We start from the raw sequence: 22,612 nt of genomic DNA, 5'->3' as shown, positions 1-22,612 counted from the left end.
AACAGAGAATCTTCGACAATCCTATTTTTATTTTTCTGGGAGAAAATCAGATACTATATCATCAATTCAAGGCATTCTTCTGATAGCTTGAAATGGTGAAATGTTCATGTTCTAATTACCTATATGGTATGGCCCTTACTTTCTACATGGTTTGAAATTCTACCTGCTCCACAGCCCTGGGACTTCCCCCTTGACATTCTGTTCTGCATGGCTTGCACCATTCCTTGTAATGTCTAAATCCTGACAATTAATTTTGTAGAAAGAAAAAAGCAAGAGGAACATGACAGTAATCTGATATTCTGAAAAAAGAGCATTACCATGTAGTTTCAAATTTTTTATTAAGCACGTGGTAAGTAAAGGTGAATGAGGACACAGATAATGGAAAGTAACACAAAACTTTAATCATCACAGGAATAATAGAACTGCGAAAAGAAGCTCAGTTGATTGTTCAGGAGACATGAATTCCAATTCTGGCTCCATCCCTCTTCATTCTTCCAAGAAGATCATTCTTGGGACTGGATAATACAAAATAAAGATGTTTATCAGAGAGTTGAAACCAAAGATGACTATAAAGTAAGAAATGATCTAATTCCTTTCAATGAGTTTGAATCAGCAGAAATGAACATCCCAGACTACTGTGATTACTGGGTCATTGTTCATTATACTGAACAAGCATGAGAAAGGAAAAGGTACCATAGCATCAGGTTATTATTATTATTCTCATTTTTAAAAAAAAGTAAAATGAAATTTGCAAATTATAGGCCAGTGGAAAAAATCTGGATAATTGGTTAGAAAAAATAATTTCTAGAAAGGAAACAGGTGAGCTTGAAGAACAAGTGCAAGGTAATGTCATTCTAACTTTCCAATTCAGTTAATTTACATGACTGGTAGATTAGGGGAATACTATAAATATAGCTAGATGTCAAAAAAGTATTTGACACAACTCACAGTTGTATATGACATTATACTTTGCAAAGTGTTTTCAATAGTTCTGTGAGATAGGTAATATTTTATTATTTCTACTTTATAGAGAAAGAAACTGCAGTTCAGAAACCTAAGGCCTGGAAATTGTAGAAGTCAGGATTGAAATTGCATTCTTATCCAGGATTCTTTCCACAACCACCATACTATCTTTCATGGACAAGTCAAAAGATGGGAAGTAGTATCTTTATGACTCCCAATCAAAAGCAAGATGCCTTGGGGAGTAATGGGTTGCATCTCATTGGAAATCTTTTGGAGGCAATCTGTAGATTCTTTTTGTTTTATTTTCTGCATTCAGAATTGTGTAGTATTTTTTAAATTATAGTATTCAGGTTTTTGTTTTTTTTTTAGCAGTTGTCATGTTCTGGGAGGCCAGTAACAAAAAGTTGTCTCAGTGCGTTATGTCCTTAAGATAAATGTGTTTTGCTTTTATAAAGGTCATGTGTTATATAGATATAGATAGAGATAGAGATAGAGATAGAGATAGAGATAGAGATAGAGATAGAGATAGAGATAGATATAGATATAGATATATATAGATATATAGATAGATAGATAGATATAGATATATATATATAAATCTTCTATTTTTCCAGATTGTTCTTCACTCCAATATACTTGTATATCTAGTCAGTTGTTTTGTCTTTTCTTTCACTGGATTAACCCACCACCATGAATTCCAGGGGTTTTTTGTGCAGTTAATTATTTCTGCTGTCCAGGACATAATTTCTCTGATGTGTTCCCTTTAACATTTTTAAGACTGTGCTTTCTCCCTTAATAATACTAGAACATCCTTCTATGGGTCTCTGTTTGCTTGTGAATACTTAGTGCCTTCTATTTCATCAATTATGGTTTCATTTGTCTTTGTCTTGCAATATTTGCTTAGAAATGTTTGCAATTATTTAGGTATCTTGGTAATCACATTTCTTTTTTCTTTTTTAATCTTTTCTCTTATGAGATATCTGCTTGTGCTCTATGATATTAACTGAGGTTTTTTCTCTAAGATCTGTTCACTTTCTGACTCCTTCACTTTTGATTTCAGGTTCCCCAGAAGATAGACCTCAAAGCTTTCTCTTTTTTTTATTAATATGATAACTCTTTTTATTTAAGAAGAAAAATAATTTGTACATAATAGATTTGCTAATAGAATTTGCATAATAGATTTTGCATAATAGAAAATGTGATGGTCCGGTCTAGCTCCTCTGAAGGGCTCAGAATAAGTCCTTGTCAGGATAAGCAAAAGTTGTGGACACCAATTTGTAACATGCTGTTGTCTCCAGAAGCTGCCGATTGCTCTCTCGGAGGAGATCTGTTGTGTCAACTCAAATCTCAGAAAGATTCTTCTTCCTGTAGAGAGCCGTTGTCTCCAGACAGTTGCCGCCAACTCTGGTCCAGAATAGTGACTTCTTCTTCCTCCAGAGAGCTGCCTCAAGTCTGGCCCAGACAAGATTCTCCATCTCTCAAGTGACGCCCTCTTTTATCCTCCCAGAGAATGGGCGTGGAATAACGCAAGGGCTTCTGGGAAAAATTACTTCAACCAATGAATTTGCTCCTCCTAAGCATGTAAGCTCCTCCCCAGTAGTTCACAGAAGTACAACTCCCAGTCATGGCCGGAACTAGAGAATTGTTAAGTACCGTCTTAGCATTTAGTAAGAACCTAATATCTCATTATCTCATTAGCAGTTAGTAAGAACCTAACATCTTCATATGCAATTATTTCTTCCCCCATTTTACAATGTTATAGAAATGTTTGTTTTATTTCTTAAGTTCAGAATAAAATGCATTTTTTTAAAAAAGAAAAAAAAAAAAAAAGACATCATGGTATAGTAGTCAGAGAGACTGAGCCCAAGATCTATGTTCAAGATTCAGCTCTGAAACACATTGACTATGTAATACTGGACATGTCATTTAACCTCTCAATGTCTTTTTTATTATTAATTTTATAATTATAACATTTTTGACAGTACATATGTATAGGTAATTTTTTACAACATTATCCCTTGTACTCCTTCTGTTCTGAATTTTCCCCCTCCTTCCCTCCACCCACTCCCCTACATAGCAGGCATTCCCATAGATATTAAATATGTTATAGTATATCCTAGGTACAATATATATGTGCAGAACTGAATTTTGTTGTTGTTGCAAAGGAAGAATTGGATTCAGAAGGTAAAAATAGCCTGGGGAGAAAAACAAAAATAATGCTAACAGTATACACTCATTTCGCAGTATTCCTTTTCTGGGTATAGCTGATTCTGTCCATCATTAATCAATTGGAATTGGATTAGCTCTTCTCTATGTTGAAGATATCCACTTCCATCAAAATATATCCTCATATATACTATATGTTGTTGAAGTGTACAATGATCTCCTAGTTCTGCTCATTTCACTCAGCATCAGTTGATGTAAGTCTCTCCAAGCCTCTCTGTATTCATCCTGCTGGTCATTTCTTACAGAGCAATAATATTCCATAACATTCTTTTACCATAATTTACTCAACCATTCTCCAATTGATGGACATCCGTTCATCTTCCAGTTTCTAGCCAGTACAAAAAGGGCTGCCACAAACATTTTGGCACATATGGGTCCCTTTCCCTTTGTTAGTATTTCCTTGGGATATAAGCCCAGTAGTAGCACTGCTGGGTCAAAGGGTATGCACAGTTTGAAACTTTTGGGGCATAATTCCAGATTGCTCTCCAGAATGGTTGGATTCTTTCACAACTCCACCAACAATGCATCAGTGTCGCAGTTTCCCCCACATCCCCTCTAACATTCATCATTATTTGTTCCTGTCATCTTAGACAATTTGACAGGTTGTAGTGGTATCTCAGAGTTGTCTTAATTTGCATTTCTCTGATCAATAGTGATTTGGAACACTCTTTCATATGAGTGGAAAGAGTTTCAATTTCATCATCTGAAAATTGTCTATTCATATCCTTTGACCATTTATCAATTGGAGAATGGCTTGATTTCTTATAAATGAGAGTCAATTCTCTATATATTTTGGAGATGAGGCCTTTATCAGAACCTTTCAACTGTTAAAATATTTTCCCAATTTGTCACTTCCCTTCTAATCTTGTTTGCATTAGCTTTGTTTGTACAAAAGCTTCTTAATTTGATGTAATCAAAATTTTCTATTTTGTAATCAATAATGATCTCTAGTTCTCCTTGGTCACAAATTCCTTCCTCCTCCACAAGTCTGAGAGGTAAACTATCCTATGTTCCTCTAATTTATTTATGATCTCGTTCTTTATGCCTAAATCATGGACCCATTTTGATCTTATCTTAGTATGTGGTGTTAAATGTGGGTCCAGGCCTAATTTCTGCCATACTAATTTCCAGTTTTCCCAGCAGTTTTTGTCAAATAATGAATTCTTATTCCAAAAGTTGTGATCCTTGGGTTTGTCAAACACAAGATTGCTATTTTTATTCACTATCTTGTCCTGTGAACCTAACCTATTCCACTGATCAACTAGTCTCTCTTAGCCAATAGCAAATGGTTTTGGTGACTGCTGCTTTATAATATAGTTCTTGATCAGGTACAGCTAGACCACCTTCATCTGACTTTTTTTTTCATTATTCCCTTGAAATTATCGATCTTTTGTTCTTCCAAATGAATTTTGTTGTTATTTTTTCTAGGTCATTAAAATAGTTTCTTGGAAGTCTGATTGGTATAGCACTAAGTAAATAGATTAGTTTAGGGAGTATTGTCATCTTGATTATATTCGCTTGGCCTATCCAAGAGCACTTAATGTCTTTCCAATTATTTAAATCTGACTTTATTTTTGCGGCAAGTGTTTTGTAATTTTGCTCATATAGTTCCTGACTTTTCTTTGGTAGATATATTCCCAAATATTTTATACTATCAACCGTTATTTTGAATGGAATTTCTCTTTGTATCTCTTGCTGTTGGATTGTGTTGGTAATGTATAAAAATGCTGAGGATTTATGTGGATTTATTTTGTATCCTGCAATTTTGCTAAAGTTCTGAATTAATTCTAGTAGCTTTTTAGCAGAGTCTTTGGGGTTCTCTAAGTATACCATCCTATCATCTGCAAAGAGTGATAATTTGATTTCCTCATTACCTACTCTAATTCCTTGAATCTCTTTCTTGGCTCTTATTGCGGAGGCTAGCGTTTCTAGTACAATATTGAATAGTAATGGTGATAGTGGCCAACCCTGTTTCATTCCTGATCTTACTGGGAAGGGTTCCAGTATATTGGCATTACATATGATGTTGACTGACAGTTTTAAATTATTTTAAGTAATAGACCATTTATTCCTATACTCTCAAGTGTTTTTAGGAGGAATGGATGTTGGATTTTATCATACGTCTTTTCTGCGTCTATTGAGATGATCATATGATTTTTTTTAATTTGGTTATTGATATGGTCGATTATGCTAACAGTTTTCCTAATATTGAACCAGCCCTGCATTCTTGGTATAAATCTCACTTGGTTATAGTGTATTATCCTGGGGATGATTTTCTGTAATCTTTTTGCTAATATCTTATTTTAGATTTTAGCATCAATATTCATTAGGGAGATTGGTCTATCATTTTCTTTCTCTGTTTTCAGCCTACCTGGTTTAGGTAATAGTACCATGTCTGTGTAATAAAAGGAATTTGGTAGGACTCCTTCAATCACTATGTTTTCAAATAGTTTATATAGCATTGGATTTAGTTGTTCTTTAAATGTTTGGTAGAATTCACATATAAATCCATCTAATCCTGGGGATTTTTTCCTGGGGAGTTGATTAATAGCTTGTTCTCTTTCTTTTTCTGAAATGGGACTATTTAGACTATTTACTTCTTCCTCTGTTAATCTGGGCAAGCTATATTTTTGAAGGTATTCTTCCATTTAATTTAAGTTATCGAATTTATTGGCATAAAGTTGGGCAAAATAGCTCCTAACTATTGTTCCAATTTCCTCTTCATTAGTGATGAGTTCTCCCTTTTCATTTTTAAGACTATCAATTTGCTTTTCCTCTTTCCTTTTTTTAATCAGATTTACTAAGGATTTGTCTATTTTGTTGGTTTTTTCATAGAACCAACTCTTAGTTTTATTAATTCAGTAGTTTTTTTACTTTCAATTTTATTAATCTCTCCTTTTATTTTTAGAATTTCAAGTTTCATGTTAGTCTGGGGCTTTTTAATTTGTTCCTTTTCTAGCATTTTTAGTTGTAAGCCCAATTTATTGACCTTCTCTTTCTCTATTTTATGCAAGTAGGCCTCTAGAGATATAAAACTTCCCCTTATTTACTTCTTTGGCTGTATCCCACACATTTTGGTATGATGTCTCATTATTGTCATTTTCTTGGGTGAAGTTATTAATTATGTCTATGATTTGCTGTTTCACCCAATTGTTAGCATGAGATTATTTGGTTCCAATTATTTTTGGTCTATTTTCCACTGGCATTTTATTGAATGTAATTTTCATTGCATTGTGGTCTGAAAAGGATACATTTATTATTTTTGCCTTACTGCATTTGATTTTGAGGTTTTCTAGTATATGATCAATTTTTGTATAGGTTCCATGAACTGCTGAGAAGAAAGTGTACTCCTTTCTGTCTCCATTTAGCTTTCGCCAAAGATCTATCATATCAAATTTTTCTAATATTCTATTTACCTCTTTGACTTCTTTCTTATTTATTTTTGGTTGGATTTATTTAATTCTCAGAGTGCAAAGTTGAGATCTCCCACTATTATAGTTTTGCTGTCTATTTCTTCTTGCAGCTCTCTTAATTTCTCTTTTAAGAATTTAGATGCTGCACCACTTGGTACATATATGTTTAATATTGATACTGCTTCATTATTGATGCTACCCTTTAGCATGATATAATGCCCTTCCTTATCTCTTTTAATTAGATCAATTTTTGTTTTTGCTTGATCTGAGATGAGGATGGCTACCCCTGCTTTTTTGGCTTTGCCTGAAGCATAGTAGATTCTGCTCCATCCTTTTACTTTTAGTTTGAATGTATCACCCTGTTTCAGATTTGTTTCCTGTAAACAACATATAGTAGGATTCTGACTTTTAATCCAGTCTGCTAACTGTTTCCTCTTTATGAGGCAGTTTGCCCCATTCACATTTATGGTTAGAATGACTAATTCTATATTGCTTGCCATCCTATTAATCTCTACTTATGCTTTTCCCCTTTCCTTCCCTCTTACACCCCTACCCAGTATTAAACTTGTCAACACCACTTGCTTTTCACAGCCCTCCCTTTTTAGTATCCTTCCCCCACCTTAAAGTTCCTCCCTCTATTTTACCCCTTCTCCTCACAATTTCTGTATCCCCTTCCCCTTAGCTTACTCCTTCCCACCCACTTTTCAAAGAAACAGAAGAAGTTTCACCATAAATTGAATGTCAATTGATACACACTATGTTCATCCCCCTCCTTTCTTTCTCTCAGATATAATAGGTTACCTTTGCCTCTGCATGAAATGTAGTACCACCACTTTACCCTTTTTTATGATATAATTTCCTTTCCACCTCTGGTTTCTAGGACAAATTATACATGTGTTCTTTACATATCTTTATGGCAGAAATATATTTCTCAAGATTTCTTTTTACCTTTATAGAAATCTCTTGAGTTCTGTATTTGAAGATCAAACATTTTGTGTAGATCTGTTTTTTTCATCAAGAATAGATGGAATTCATTTATTTCGTTAAATGTCCATCTTCTGCCCTGAAAAAGGATGCTCATTTTTGCTGGGTAAGTTATTCTTGGCTGCATACCAAGTTCCTTAGCATTTTGGAATATCATATTCCAGGCTTTTCGTTCCTTTAATGTGGACGCTGCTAGATCCTATGTTATCCTTATTGTGGCTCCTCCATATCTGAATTGCTTTATTCTAGCAGCTTCTAGTATTTTTTCCTTTGTCTGATGGTTCTTGAACTTGGCCAATATATTTCTTCATGTTTTGATTTTAGGGTCCCTTTCAGTAGGTGATTGATGAATTTTTTCAATGTCTATTTTACCCTCTGTTTCCAAAACGTCTGGGCAGTTCTCTTTGATAATTTCCTGGAAAATAGTGTCCAGGCTCTTTTTTTCCTCACATTTTTCAGGGAGTCCGATTATTCTCAAATTGTCTCTCCTGGATCTGTTTTCCATGTCTGTCGTCTTTCCAATAAGGTACTTGACATTCTTTTCAGTTGTTTTGTTTTTCTGCTTTTGCTTGATGACTTCTTGGTTTCTCCTTGAGTCATTCATTTCTACTTGTTCAAGTCTAATTTTCAATCATGTATTTTCTTCACTCACTTTTTTTATATATTTTTGTAATTGTCCAATTAAGTTTTTAAGTGAGTTTTTTTCTTCTATGGAATTTTTTTCCATTTCATCCATTTTATTTTTTAGAGAGCTGTTTTCTTTTTCCAACTCACTAATTTTATTTCTCAATGATTTGTTTTCTTTATCCACTTTGTCTTCAAATGCATGGGATGACTTCTCCAGACTCTCTTGCCAAGCTTCCCTTTCCTTTTACCATTTCTCTTCTAGCTCTCTTGTGAGAGCCTTTTTGATTTCCTCTATGAGAGTCTTATGTATTGAGGAGCAGATCATATCCCCTAAGGGAGATTCCTCTGGAGACAATCTGCCTTTAATCTCTTCAGTGTTTGAAGTCTGTTCTCTCTCCATACAGAAGCTGTCAATGGTTAGAGCCCTTTAAAATTTTTTGTTCATTTGGTCAAAGCAGGAATCAAAGAAAACAAATTGACAAGAGAAACAATTGGTCTGTTTCTGGGCAGGGGTGGGGCTGGATGGTATTATCGGGCTTCCTCTACAAACTGCAGGAGACAACAGGGAGGCACTAGCAGGACAGCGATGGCTGAGTCTGTGCTCTGAGACTCTAAGAATGTGCAGAGTCACTCTAGGTGGGAGTGGGGGTGACTGGGTCTGGAGAGATGCTAGCTTTCTGGGGTTTTATTCTTTACCTCCAGTGTTTACCCCTTCTTTCCTACTTCTGGCTTGCTGCCAAGATGCAATATCCACACTGGGGCAAAGGTCGTTCCACAGAAACAGCAGAGATCTCCCCCCTCCCCCCCTTGGGTCTGTACAGTGTGAGCTGCTGGCCTAGCTCTCACTGCTTGCCCACAGGCTGTGTCCAGTCTGTTCATCCCCTTCCCTGAGCAAACACAGACCTTTTCTGATGAATTTCAAGGATGTCTTCTGTTGGTGATTATTTGTGGGTTTCTTTTCTAGTCAAGCATTAATTCTGAGGCTTGTCATGAAATAAGTTCTGAGAGAAAATGCAGAGCTCAAGCAGCAGTCTGCCTCCACACCGCCATCTTGGCTGGAAGTCCCTCTCTCAAAGCTTTCTCAACTCAATCTTAAACCAGTCTCAACCCTTGACACAAGTGATTTGCTGGTGGAAAGAACTGGCCCCAGCTGGATCAAGCCAAGTGAATTAGCATTTATTAAACACTTGCTTTATACCAAACTCAGTGCTAAACTCTAAGAATACAAATTCAAGATAAAGAAAGACAATTCCTGTACTCTAGAAGTGTAATGGGGGAGGATGATACAAAAAAGGAATCTGAAAAGTGGAGGGAGTTAAAAAAAGATGAAAGTGTCTAGGGCAGGATAGAGTAAGTCCAGAGAGCCAGTAAGTAGTATAGCCTGGACAAAAATGTAGAAGTATTTTACCTGAGTATGCTCCTTAAAATATAGGTTCTAGAAAGGACCATATAATCAGAGGAAAAATTGCAAAGAGCAGAGGAGAGTCCAGGAATAAAGTAAATTTGTAAGATGAAAATGTTTCTATGACATGGTAAAGAAAGTCCAGAGTCAGGAATGAGGGTTGGAGAAAATTAAGATTCCTCAAAAGCAGTGTCAGTGGATCCTACTTCCCTTTTGTTTATAGTTTTCTGGATGAATAGCCCTGAAAAAAAGTGCTAGAATATTCCTACAAGTTTCCCTGCTCTATAAGCAGGAGAGCAGAACTGGAGTCTGTTCTTATTGCCACAAAATGATGGGGTAAGAGCAGGGCATGATTTTGTCAGTAAAGGCTGCATCAATAGCATGGAAATTAATGAGTGGATCCTGGAGCAAAAGCTGATGGGTCAGCGTATTGGGTAACTAGTGGTTTAGGTTCTGTACCCTACTATAGCCAAAGGGACACTGGAGAGGTGCTGGTATTAAGTGAGTGCATTAGAAATTAGCATGTTCTGGATATATATATACATAGATATATATATATATATATATATATATATATATATATATATATATATATATATATATATATATATATATATATATATATATATATATACACACACACACACACACACACACACACACACACACACACACACACACACACATACACATAAATATATCCTTGATTAATTATAGCCTATTTGGGAGAGGTGGGATAGATGAAAGGGTGGAAAGAATAAAATAAAAAAGATGCACAGCAAAGAACAAAAGAAGAACCTACAAAGAAGTAAAGAAAAGATGGACACTTATGAATATAAGTTCTTCTATTATTGTATATCTTTCTTGAACTGGTAATTTATTCTTATATGTTTTGAATTCTCCCTAATATTCTGCTGGGTATATGACAATGTTCTGTTTTGTTTCATTTTCATTTTCTGTTTTTCTTATATTTTAATAAAATAAATAAAAATTATAAACAAAAAAGAAATAAGCATTCTCTAATGTTAGTTTATAAGGTTTCTTTTTTTTTTTTTAGAGTAAAGCAAAGTTTATTGTACATGCTCCCAAGAAGGGTGTCCCACCCCTCTAGCAGACAATCAAAGAGAGGAAGTGCCTCCTGTGGGCAGGACAGCACCTTTAATCCCTAAAGCAAAACACCCCCTCCCACCACTGACCCTCATACTCATTGGCTGAGAATCTTACATTCTAAATGCGAGATCTACCCATGAAATTGAACTTGATCAATAAGTACATAGTTGCCCATATTTGACTGAAATAGGAGGAAATTATGTCATGAAAGGATAGCAGGAAGGGGACTCAATTATGCCCTTGAATCAATGCTCAAAGTCCTTCAGGCCTACTCAAACTCTGAAGTAGATGAAGCCTTATTCAATTTTCACAACTGTCTTGAAAGATCTCACTTCATCTCATTCAGTCCCTCCTCTTATTTTGTACACTGAAATCTCTTCAAATTTTTGTAACATAATTTCACATTCCCTATGAATTCCTCATTTCCTTCTGATTCCTGTTGGCCTTGGGCCAACGGCTCCACCCTTTTCCCTTTAACAACATCCATCTAACAGACCCTTCAGCTTTCTCTTTCAACCTAATCATTCCAGATAATGAGTTTTGGACAATTCTGGTTATTAATCTGATCAAACAAGGGATGCAGATATGGAGTAATATAACACCACTAAGGGCTATAAGGCCAAACCAAAAGAGCTGCTTCCACCAGCTTTCCAAACCAGGACCCCCAAAAAGTATTGAACAGTGAGGTCCGAGTCTGTACAGGAACACGAGCAAGTTTCCTAATGTTCTTAGGGATTTCTCTTACTAGATTTCCATGTCATCAATCTTTATACAACATGTTGATAAACTTAGTTTAGCACAAACTCCCCCTTCCTCAGCCAACAAATAATCCAACACAAGTCTGTGTTCTAAAATAACTTTTCTGGTTCAAGTAGCTTCATTAGCCAAAAGATCTAATGCCTCAGCCATGATTGGTCATAATCTCTACAACTGCTTGAAGCCTAATTATCCTGTTCAACATATATATATTTGAGTTCTATATCCCCAACTTCCATCTTGAGCCCAGTGGCTGGCTCATACTCTTTAATTATTCTTTCTGGAGGCACCCCAACCATTCGCATCTCCAGTCTGAGTAATGGAGGTATCTAAACTTCATTTTCTTCTTCCCAAATCATCATACAACTGAATCCCTAAATATTCTTTTGCCTGTTCAGGAAGAAAGAAAAAGTTTGGCCTTAGTAGTGTTATATACAAATCCCTGTCCAATTAAGAGATAGGTGAGTATAGGCAGTTAAACCACAGATCCAATAATGACCCTTTAGAGCAGGTTGTTCCCTTGAAAATGACTGAACTATTTCTTATAAAAGGGTAATATTGTTGGTCTCTCGTCTCTAGGGGGCCTCCCCCCCCACCAAAGATGACATACTGACATTTCCATAAACCTTGCTCCTTCCTCCAACTACAATTGGCAGCTGGCCACTGATCTATTAGGTTAAAGGTACTCCAAAATGTGGGAAACAGAGTCCCATGTTTCCAGGTGTCCCTGGGGTGACATTGTACCAACCCCATTGATAACTGTACCCAATGTATATGTTCCCTTTGGGATCAGTTACTAAGGATCCAGGCTGGGCTTAAGGGGACAGGTAACCATGACCATTGGTTTAATTATTGGGATCCAACACGGATCCAACAGTTTGATAAGTTAAAAGTTCTCCCCTATAATCTGCATGAGCAGGAGGAACTGGTTCTCATCTCTGGAAAGTAAAGGTCTGGTTTCTATGGCTATCGTGAGGAAATAGGTAAACCCAAAGCTCAGGGAAAGCCCCATGAGGTTCAACTATTATAACACTGTGAAGTTAAGGTGAAATTCCCAAATGAAAATACATCAGCTTCCAAACGGGCAAAGAGACCCAAAATAAGAAAAGAAAAATCATACAGTTACAATACACTGGATTCAGAATCAGTGTTCCCATTCAGTGGAGGTCCCTTCTTCTTATGTAATTTGAGGTCTCCCCTACCTTCAACTGTCCACTCTGATAAAGGTGGAGCCACAGGTCCTTTTGTTCTGGTGTGGTGTCCAGCCTCGTTCCTGGGTGTGAATCAAAGTGTCTGAGGTCAGTGTCACCTGGTAGGGTTTGTCCCAGCACGGAGTCAGCTTCTGTCCTTCCAGGAACGGATCAACACCCAATCTCCAACCTGAATTCTATGAACAGGGAAACCTTGTCAGTACAGCATCACACAGGTTTTAGACATCCCAATGACTGTTCTGGTGCAGTTGCTGAAGGACCTGCCTCATACTTGCTATGGTCAGTACCTCTCTGCCATCAGATAACAGACATTGTCCTTCTGAGTTCTCAACTGCTCTGAGATTTGAGCCCTTCTCCTTTCCTTCTGGGTAAAACTCTGGGTTGCTGTGCAGCAAATTACTTGACTGATCTTGTCCTCCACCAACTGGTCGGGATTTTTACCGCGGAGTTTCTCACTTTGCTTTTCTCTGAGTTTCTCCACTTCAGGCCCATTTTACATTGGGGAGCAAAGAAAAACCCCTGGATGCTGGCGGGCTGCCTAAATCATCAGAGCAGAGCACCTCCCCCCTAGCACCCAGGAGTTCACTTATTCACTGAGTAAAGGATCCCTAAATGAGGTAGGACGTGAATTCAAGTCTTCCTGCCTTCAAGGACGTGTTCTAGCCATTGTGCCATATAATAGTCAAGACAGAATAAATAAAAAAGGAATAAAAAGGATCCATAGCAGCTATCATAAGATACTGTATTTGACATCTCCAGTTTTTATCCTCCAGGTTCTTTAGTTTCATCCAACAGCTTCCTCTGCTAGGAAAATGACTAAGTCTTAAAGTTGCTTTTTAATTCTTCAAAAAATACTATTGGACCCTATTTAAAAGGTACCATTTTACAATTATATAACAAAGATCTAGGGGGAAAGACTGACTTCAAGTATTAGTAGCAAGACAAATTCAGTCCAGAAGAATTACTAGCTTAATTCCCTTCAAAATTGTTTTAAGTCCTTGCTTCTCCCTTCTATTTAATTTTCACCAGGGATTTAAGAACCAAGCAATTAGTGAGATTATTTTTCTTTTCCAGTTAGGATGTCTGACTGCATTGTTTTATATCAAATAATATAACATCATATTTATGATGTGTATTATCACCCTGTTAACTCTAGTTTTTGGCTGTTTGTGTTACCTTACTAAAAGCCACAGTTTAGATTTCAACTTTATAAAGTTAGTTTGTGTTTCCTGCTTAAATTGTCTAATTTTACTGCTTGTGTTGACCCATGACATACTTTCCAATGCTCTAAGCCTGGATAGGAAACCATCTCATCTTTATTCAGGATAAAGATTCAATTACTATGACTGTCACACTCTGACATAATGAAAAGTGCCTCGGAGATTTCTGCTAGCGATAGCTCAATGGCATTTCCCTGGAAATCCATATTGAAATTCTATCTTTGAAAACAGCTTCTCCTTGTGTTTCTGCAAAGCCTGACCATTGTAACATAAAATATTAAGCTGAGGACAAACTGTGGAAAAGCTACCTTTTTCTGAAGCAATTTTCACCATAAATATTTTGAGTCAGTATTATTATCTTTCTGAATTCCATTTAGTCCAATGGTTAATACCTTTTCAAAATGTATATGTCGACAGTAAATACATAAAATATACCAATAATTTCAGCATTTTTCAAATCATAAATTTAATTTAGAACTGAAAAAGAACTTAGAGGCACCAATTCCAACCTCTTCAGTTTTCAGATAAGAAAACTGGAGTCCTGGGAGACTGAAAAAACTTAATGCTGCAAAGATAAATTTGGACCCAAGTCTTCCAGACTCTAGATCTAGAATCTTTATACCATGATGTCTCTGATTACAAGTAAAATAATTTATTAGGGACTAAGTCCTCCAGCACCATTTGAATTATGTCAAAAATATATTAAAATCCTTTTAATTGTGCTATCATTCCACATTAATACTCCTTTTCAGATATATGAAGGACAATTTTTGAATATGAACTGTCAGAGCAAGCATTGAGAGCCAACACATATATCAGGCAACACACACCAATTTCACAAGGTTGATATCAGGCTCAAATGAGAGTATATATACATAATATATGTAAAGTTCTTTGCAAACTTTAAAGCATTATGCTGTCAGTTATTATCATTAAAGATAATTATGATTAACAGATATCTTAATGTATAAATGTTATATACAACATGAAGTTACCAGCAGTTTCTAGGGTGAAATAGTTATTTTTACCACTTTAAATGTCTTTTTCCTCCTGCCTTGAAAGAATAACTGGAGAATTAGATATAGCTTATCTGAATTTATGTCTTGCATATAACTTCCCTCTTTTTTTTTTTTTTTTTTGCTAAGACAATTGGGGTTTAGTGACTTACTGAGGGTCACACAACTAAGAAGTGTTACATGTCTGAATCCAGATTTTAACTCAGGTCCTCTTGACTTCAGGGCTGGTGCTCTCTTCACTGTACCACCAGCTGCCCCTCGTGCAGATAACTTTAAAAACTAAAACAATGTTCCTATCATTTCCCATCTCAGATATTTTTTCTCATTGTTGGATTTCAGTGAGTTATAATTGTTGCCTAAAGACTTTGGTGTTCCCGCTAATTGATCCAATTATTCTGGAAAACAATTTGGAATTTTACTAAAAGAATGAATAAAATGTCTCCACTCTTTTACCTGCAGAACTGACTGCCCGCACAGTTAGCTATACTAAAACTTTTAGAAAGTGGATTTTTCTTATGTTTCTACAAAGCCATACCATTGTAATATAAAATATTATTTCATTGGCCAACCAAATACAACATAACCTGAGGAGAGAAAGTGGAAAAGCTTCCATTTCCTGAAGCAATCTTCTCTATAAATGACCTTGACCATAAATATCCTTGGCCAAGGAGATTAAGGATAAAATGAAAGGTTTCATATAGATGAAATTTTTATAGTCATATTGTTTATGGTAGAGCAGCTAGGTGGCACAATGGATAGAGTGCTAGCCCTAGAGTCAGATTATTTTCCTGAGTTGAAATCTGACACTAGCTCTGGGACACATACTAGCTCATTTAACCCTGTTTTTTCTCAAAGAGCTGCAGAAGGAAATGGCAAATCACTCTACTCTCATTTCCAAGAAAGCCCCAAATTGAGTCACAAAGAGTCAGATACAACTGGAAAAACACATTATCTCAACTATGTCCCAGCTGCTTCAATCTCAAATCACCCCAAACAGACCTATCATCTTCCTGGCGAATCTCTTCTGATAATTTTCCTTTCTGTACACAACACTGTTATTCTCCCAGTCATCAAAGCATGAGAGCCATTCTTCACTTCTTGACACTCATATCATATTCCCTTTACCATGAAGTCCTGCTCTAAAAAGAACAAGATGGGGGAAAGATTGTTAAACTGAACTAAATGTATGCAACAGAGGACCATGCTGGAGGCAGCATAATTTTGAGAACACTGCTCAAGATGCCAGGAGGAGAGGATACCAAAAATAGACAAAATAACTTAAATAATATTCATATCTTTAAAAGGCAAATAGGAACTCATCAACATCTACTGATCTGTATGCCTATTTTCTAATGTTTTATGAGAAAAATCTATAAACCCACTGAGGATTGCATGGGAATGTCTTGTCTGTTGCTGCCTAAGCACATTTCCAAATTAGTAGAATGATTATTCACTGTGACCCTATCTGAGATTGGTTGTTATTTGTCTTTTATTCTTGAAGAGCACCATGATATGCAAGTGAATTGGACTAAAGTGAGAGAGAGCTGTGCAAGGTCACCTGCCTCACTTTCCCCTCTTGAGCCAACTGGGTCCCATGGCAAGATATAGATCAGGATTACTGGAGATGACCCTGGATGACATGGGAGACTTTGGGCTTTTTAAGCCAAGATCTTCAACAGGTCTTAGCTTGACTGAGGCAATGCCCAATCAGTGATTAAAACTAGGTAGCAATTTCTGAGATTGGCATAAGAACTTGAAAGGAGAGAAAACTACAGAGAGAAATCCAGAGAGAAAAAGGGAAAATTTGTAGAAGCAGTAGAAATGTAAATAAGCATCCCTCATTTCCTATTTGCCTCTCTTGGAATTTCCTCTTGGATGAGAATAAAGATCCTTTCTTTTGGATGAAGTGAGATATACGAAGGAAAAGTACATTCACTTTGTATATATTCTGGTATATTCTCATCTGCATAACTTCTCTGGTTGCTATTTTCTTGGATAAATGAGTCCATTTGCTATTCATTCTTCATGACAGTGTTTGTTATAAATATCATTTTCTGGGGAAAAACAAACAAACAAACAAACCTGCCAACATTAAGTTTGAGATACTTCTTCCTCTTTAAGGAATAGAAACCAGAAACTCAGTTTGAAATTAAAGGAAAAAATGCATTTTCCCAAGAGTAACATATTTAGGGAGATAAAGAAATATAATTTTAGCCTGGTACCCTCTCTCTGAGACAAGAAGAGTGCCTAGCCCTGTGGCCCCTTCTCTTCCCTCTAGTCAGGAATCAAAGCTGCCCTTAAGAGATGATAGGCAAGAATTCCTTAACTACTTATGCCTGTTAACCCAAGATCTATATTAAGATAACCCATCTGAACATACACATATCCTACATGGATTATTTTGGACTTCAACAAAGTGGGGATACTGATTTAGATTTAGCACTTCTGAGCACATCTAAAACATCTATCACATCTGAGTACCTTTCTAGAATTTAATGGATTGTTCTGGTTTGGTGGGAACTAAACCATTGTTTCCAAACCATTAAATGACCTCACCTGTTAGTCAATAAGCATTTATTAGGCATCTACTATGCACCAGATACTTTGCTAAGTACTGAGGATCCAAAAAAAAATGGAAAGAAGATAGTTTCTGCCTTTGAAGAGCTCAAAATCTAATGAGAGACAATAAGCAAACAAGCAGATATGAACAAACAATACATCAGGATACATTGAAAATATAAAACTAAGACACTAGAATAAAAGGGGATTAGAAAAAGCTATCTGTAGAAAGTGAAATTTTAACTGGATTTGAAGGAAACCAGGAAATTCAGAAAGTAAAGATAAAGGGAAAATAAGATTCTAGTCATATAAGACAGCCATAAAAAATATCTAGACTTGAAAGATGGAGTGTGTGGTTTATAGAATAGCAGGGAGGCCAGCATCACTGGATCAAAGATTATAAAATATAAGAAGATTTGGAAAGGGAGTGGGTTGAAGAGGATGTTAGGTTATGAATGACTTGGAATGTCAAACAAGAGGATTTTGTATTTGACCTAGAAAGCCATTGGAGTTTGCTAAATATGGGGAATGTAGAGAGTGACACTGTCATACCTGCAATTTGGGAAAATCATGTCAGCAGCTGAATGGAGGATGGCCTGGAATAGGGAGAGATTTGAAGAACCACAATCAAGTTCTCGCAAATTGTACAAATATAAGGCAATTAGAGCCTGCACCAGAATGATGGTAGTGTTGAGAAGAAAAATGTGACTATTCAAGAGATATTGCAAAAATCAAACTAACAGACACTGGCCACAGATTGAATAGAAGAAAGGGCGAGAGATGGTAAGGAATTAAGGTTGACTCCTAAATTGTGAATCCTAGGGACTATAATAGTGTGAATACAGAGAACTAGAGCCAAAAAAGGCAAGAAAGGCAAAATAGTCTTGAAGCCTACAATCTTTGGAAATAGATGGAAAGACAAATGTAGAAAGGCATATGGGGATTAATTCTGTCTACTGAAGTGCCAGCAAATCCAAACAAACTTGGTTTCCATATAGATTGACTTGCACTATTTGGAAACTGCTATACTAAGAAAGCAATGATCACCAGAGGCTAATTGCATCCACCAGCAGAGATCTGAGCCAGCAATATTATTGCAGAGTGGATAGCGCTAGCCTGGAGTCAGAAAACTCTGAAAGTGCAAATCTAGCTTCAGGCACTCCTAACTATATGATCCTGTTTAAATTAACCTGTTTGCCTTTATTTCCTCATTTGTAAAAGGGGATGGTAATAATGTCTACCTCTTAGGAATACTGTATGGATCAAATGAGGAAGTAATTGTAAATTTATTTACATATTACCTGGTATAGAGTAAGCACTATATATATGTTACTACCACTATAATCATCTTTATCACCTTTTCCTTCTGGGAAGTAAAACAAGAGAATTTTTTCTTGTCTCCCAAAGTGTCCCATCAGTTCCTTCATTCATTCGGGGCCTCAGTGAGGAATCATTCAGAATAGTTCTAGGAAATAACAAAATCCCTTGAAATTTGGTTGAGGGGCAGCTAGGTGGGGCAGTGGATGAAGGACCATCCTTGAAGTCAGGAAGACCTGAGTTCAAATTTGACCTCAGATATGTAATACTTTTTGGCTGTGTGACCTTGGGCAAGTCACTTAACTCCAACTGCCTCAATTTAAAAAAAAAAATTTAAAGAGGCAAATGAGATTAGGGAAGATTAAAGATTTCCCAGTGTCTGAAGAGGGATTCAAAGCCATATCTTCTTGATTTTGAATTCTATTCTCTACTGAAAATTCTATATTTTTATCTCCTTGAAATAGAAAAGGATAAAGAGATTTGATATGGATACAAACATAGAGACAAAGATCAATTAGATATATATGCAAATTGATTAGATTTTGATCTGGATAGATAAGTATAGATAGATTAGGTATACATAAATTACATCTAGGTATAGGTATAGAGATGAAAGAGACAAATGATAGAAAGAAAGATAATAGGTAACTAAATAATAGAAATCTAGATGGATGATAGATAAATAGATAGATAGATAGATAGATAGATAGATAGATAGATAGATAGATAGATAGATAGAAAGATAGGTGATACATAGATGGATAGCTTCTAGTAAAGTACTATCTTAAAGGCTCTCTTCTAATAAGGTTGAAAGTAACATCAAGTAAATGTCAGTAGTACATAAGATTCCCTTTAAGACATAACTATTGAACAGAAATAATTTTGTTCAATTACCTGTTGACTAAACATCCAAAGCAAAATCTTTTCCATTTCGATTGCTTCTATTTTTAGATTGGGCCATCATTACCTCTTGCCAATATTTTTCAGATATTAATAAAGGAAAGGTACTGGATTTGGAGTTACTACATACTATAATGTATGACTCTCTGGACCTTAGTTTCCACATACATAAAGTGAAAAACATTGAAGGAAATTATTTCCAAGGTCCTTTCCAATTCTAAATCTATGATCTTATTGCAATACTAGTCTGAGCACCTCCAATGTCCTCTCATTCTTTTCTATCCTACAAAGAACTGCTCCTATATAATTTTCTCTCTTACTTTATCCCTTTAGGTCCAGTTCAAGTGTCAGAATCTTCAAGAAGCATTTTTTTATCTTTCTCTTCCACTTTGCCCCAAACAAAAATATTCTCTCTCTTCTCTCAACCCTCATGAGTATGCTTGTACCTCTCATAGATTATATAATTCCACATATGTTATGTTATATCGATTTGTATATCTTATCATTTCATTGGGGAGGGGATTTGAGATTAAGTGATTTATGGGTCACATAGCTACTAAGTGTGGAATGCCTGCAGCTGGATTTGGACTCCAGTTCTCCTGAAACCAGGACTAGTGCTCCATCCATTGCACCACCTACCTGTTCCATATTATTATTTCTTTTTGTTTTTTTTAAAGCTTTATATTTTCAAAACATATACACAGATAATTTGACTACACTGACCCTTGCATAGCTTTGTGTTTCAGATTTTCTCTTCCTTCCCTCCACCCCCTCCCCTAGATGGCAAGAAATCCAATATATGTTAAACATGTTAAAATATATGTTAAATCCAATATGTATAGACATATTTATATAATTCTCTTATGTATCAGATCAAAAATCAGATTAAAAAATAAAGTAAATGAGCAAGAAAACAAAATACAAGCGAACAAGAAAAAGTAAGAATGTTATGTTGTGATTTACATTCAGTTCCCACAGTCCTCTCTCTGGATGTAGATGGCTCTCTTCATCACAAGGTCATTGGAACTGGTATCAGTCATCTCATTGTTGGAAAGAGTCACGTTCATCAGAACTGATTGTCATATAATATTGTTGTTACTATGTACAACAATCTCCTGGTTCTGCTCATTTCACTTAGTATCTGTTCATGTAAGTCTTTGCAGCCCTCTTTCAAATTAGCTTCCTGACCACTTCTTATAAACAATAATATTCCATAACATTCATATACCATAACTTATTCAGCCATTCTCCAACTGATGGGCATCCACTCAATTTCTACGTTCCCGCCACTACAAAAAGGACTGCCACAAACATTTTTGCACATGTGGGTGCCTTTCCTTCTTTTAAGATCTCTTTGGGATATAGGCCCAAAAGAAACACTGCTGGATCAAAGGGTATGCACAGTTTGATAGCTTTTTCATAACATAGTTCCAAATTGCTCTCTAGAATGGCTAAATCTGTTCACAGTTCCACCAACAATATATTAGTGTCCCAGTTTTCCCACATCCCCTCCACTATTTGTCATTATCTTTTCCTGTCATCTTAGCCAATCTAAGAGTTGTGTAGTTTTATCTCAGAGTTGTCTTAATTTGCATTTCTCTGATCAATAGTGATTTTAACTGAAAATTGTCCATTCATTTCCTTTGACCATTTATCAGTTGCAGAATGGCTTGAATTCTTATAAATTTGAGATAATTTTCTATATATTTTAGAAATGAGACCTTTATCAGGACCTTTAAATGTGAACATGATTTCTCAATTTATTGCTTCCCTTTAATCTTGTCTTTATTCACTTTGCTTGTACAAAAACTTTTTTTGATTATATTAAGTTTAAAAAGTTTATATATATATATATATATATATATATATATATATATATATATATATATATATATATATATATATACTTTCCAGAATCAACTTTTGTGTTCCTTTCTTTTATTATTCTTAAAATAATCTATATTCCAATTAAAGGCGTCTTCAAACACAAACACATTCTAAGCTTTTATTTTTCATAAGTACTTTTGCTCATACCCATCCTCAAGAGTAAAAATGTCTTTTCCTCTGCATCCATCCCTCAAGGTCAATTTCAAATACCAAATCTTTCATGAAGACTTCCTTGATCTTTCCCTTCTGCCTTCCCCAAATAAAAATTTCTCTCCCTCTCTTCTCTCAACACTAACATGTTTATACTTTACATGGACTATATATAATTCCACACATATTGAATTTTATTTTATGTGATAATATCATCACTTTTCTCTTATTTTTCAAACTATATGATTTTTGAAGCAGGGAACAGACCTCTTTAATCTTTATATGCCCCTCACACCTAGGCTCTAAATAAATCTGTTCAACAAATGAATGAATGAAGTCTAAATGAACATTACAGTTATAAATCCCCAATGTCTAAAATAAAGTTAAGAACTTCTAGGAGGTACTACATAAATTAAAACTATCACTACATGCAAATTTTATTCTTTGACATTCAAAAATGTATTATAAAGACACTTAATTATATCATCAATTTCAGGGCTTGCTTGAAGATAGCAACAGAATAAGAAAGCATAATGATTTTGCTAAGGACTTTTTCCCTCATATAATATGAATACATCTCTAATAGAGAAAAATTCATAGCAAGTCATAGAACTCACAGAATTATGGACTCATAAAAAGCTGGAAAGAAATAGGTCATTGATATGATTCAGAAGCATAGTCAATGAGGGAACATTTTTCTTTGTACCAGAAATGCTACTGATCTGAGGTTTAAGAATTTAAGGTTCAAATAATCAAGTTCTTTGTACTCCTTAAGGAAGATCTAACCCTTGAGTCTACACTTCCTTTGTGCTGCCTTCACATTTCCTTCACAAATCCTCACACCACATTGTCTTAATTATGCCTGTTCTAC

General features: G+C 35.6%; 1 long non-coding RNA gene across 3 annotated transcripts in view; it reads right to left on the bottom strand.

The window, feature by feature from the left end:
- Positions 1–319: 319 nt before the first annotated feature.
- LOC141549409 (uncharacterized) overlaps positions 320–22,612 on the bottom strand; it is a 96,897-nt gene continuing 74,604 nt past the window's right edge. For all 3 annotated transcript variants that reach the window (XR_012484349.1, XR_012484348.1, XR_012484350.1), the window contains 2 exons: positions 12,684–12,868; positions 320–515 (listed from right to left, as the gene is read on the bottom strand). This is a non-coding gene — a long non-coding RNA (uncharacterized LOC141549409). The remainder of the gene's footprint in view (positions 516–12,683; positions 12,869–22,612) is intronic.

The sequence above is a fragment of the Sminthopsis crassicaudata genome, chromosome 1, assembly GCF_048593235.1.
Source record: "Sminthopsis crassicaudata isolate SCR6 chromosome 1, ASM4859323v1, whole genome shotgun sequence".
Lineage (NCBI taxonomy): Eukaryota > Metazoa > Chordata > Mammalia > Dasyuromorphia > Dasyuridae > Sminthopsis > Sminthopsis crassicaudata.
This window is presented reverse-complemented; position numbering and strand designations above follow the sequence as displayed.